Here is a 1,457-nt window from a genome sequence, read left to right on the forward strand (position 1 = left end):
TTGCAGCAACTTGATTTGCTAACATAGTAAATGCATCAAATTCATGAATATTGGCTACTTTCTTTGGATTCACCCTCTCAGAAGGCCATTAAAAATTATTGGTAGTCATTTCTTCAATTAAAGCGTCATGAAAGAGTTTTAACATCAATGAACCACCAGCAGTGACATTGATAACAGATCTAAGAGATCCAACTAATCCATTATAAAAGGTTTGAATTATTAACCAATCTGGTATAGCATGGTGTGGACAGTTTATTAAAAGTTTTTTAAATCATTCTCATGCTTCATAAATAGATTCCCCTTCAAATTGATTAAAAGATGTAATATCATTTCTAACTTTCGCAGTTTTTTATGGTAAAAAATATTTAGCAAGGATTTTTTGTGCTAAATCACCCCAAGTTCTGATAGATCTAGGTGCTAATGAATTCAACCACATCTTAGCATTTTCCCTCAGTGAGAAAGGAAATAACCTAAGTCTTATGACACCATCTGATACACCATCATATTTAAATATAACGCACAATTCTAAAAAATTGGCAAGATGTAAATTTGGATCTTCAGTTGGTGATCCTCCAAACTGACTATTTGATACAATTTGGATAATAGCAGGTTTAAGCTCAAATGACTTAGCTACTATAGTAGGTTTTTGAAAACTACAATGAAGTTCATCTACCATAGGGTTGGCATAATCTCTTAAAGGATGGTCTAAACTCTTAATGAATTTCAACATTTTGATTATTTTGGTTTGCCATTTCTGTAATTTTTTGAATTTTTTCAAGATTTTTAAATTTTTTGATTTTTCTGATTTTTTTAATAGTTCTCTCTAATTCATTTAATTCAAAATTGTAAGGCACTAGTCCCTGAACTATGCATACACTAACATAAAATAAAAATAAAATAAAACACACAAAATAAAATACAATAATTATTAAACTTTAAATAAGATTTTCTAAAAATATAAAGTTGATTTTAAATCAATTAATTTCCCCGGCAACGGTGCCAAAAACTTGATCCCCGGCAACGGCACCAAAAACTTGATCCACGGATGTCTTAATACTTATGCACAGTATAACAATAGTTCTGAAACTTATATTTCCTTACAACAGATTCAAAACTTGATCCTAAAGAAAATAAGAATTTAACTTTTCAATTTTTATATATATTGGGATACCACGCAATGGGATACCACGCAAGTATACGTATATACGTATCGTTATCAAGTAATATAGGACTTTTTGATTAAGACCTGAATATCTAACCCACATGGAAATTATGTAATATGTTTTATTGAACAACAAACTTTATATTTTAAAAAGACAATTATTTAAACTAGAGATGTATTTGCAGGAATTAAAATTCAAATCTTTTTGGTATTTTTGATATTTTTGACAAAATAGTAACAATTTAAAAAGATAACTTGAGTTTATGTAAAAGAAAAGCACTAAATTTGAAAATAT

At 28.6% G+C, this 1,457-nt stretch overlaps 1 long non-coding RNA gene across 1 annotated transcript in view; it reads left to right on the forward strand.

Annotated features, from left to right (window-relative positions):
* LOC110038652 overlaps positions 1–1,457 on the forward strand; it is a 17,660-nt gene that overhangs the window by 3,862 nt on the left and 12,341 nt on the right. The gene's annotated exons all lie outside the window — the stretch shown is intronic.

The sequence above is a fragment of the Phalaenopsis equestris genome, unplaced genomic scaffold (assembly GCF_001263595.1).
Source record: "Phalaenopsis equestris unplaced genomic scaffold, ASM126359v1 Scaffold233395, whole genome shotgun sequence".
NCBI classification, from domain to species: domain Eukaryota; kingdom Viridiplantae; phylum Streptophyta; class Magnoliopsida; order Asparagales; family Orchidaceae; genus Phalaenopsis; species Phalaenopsis equestris.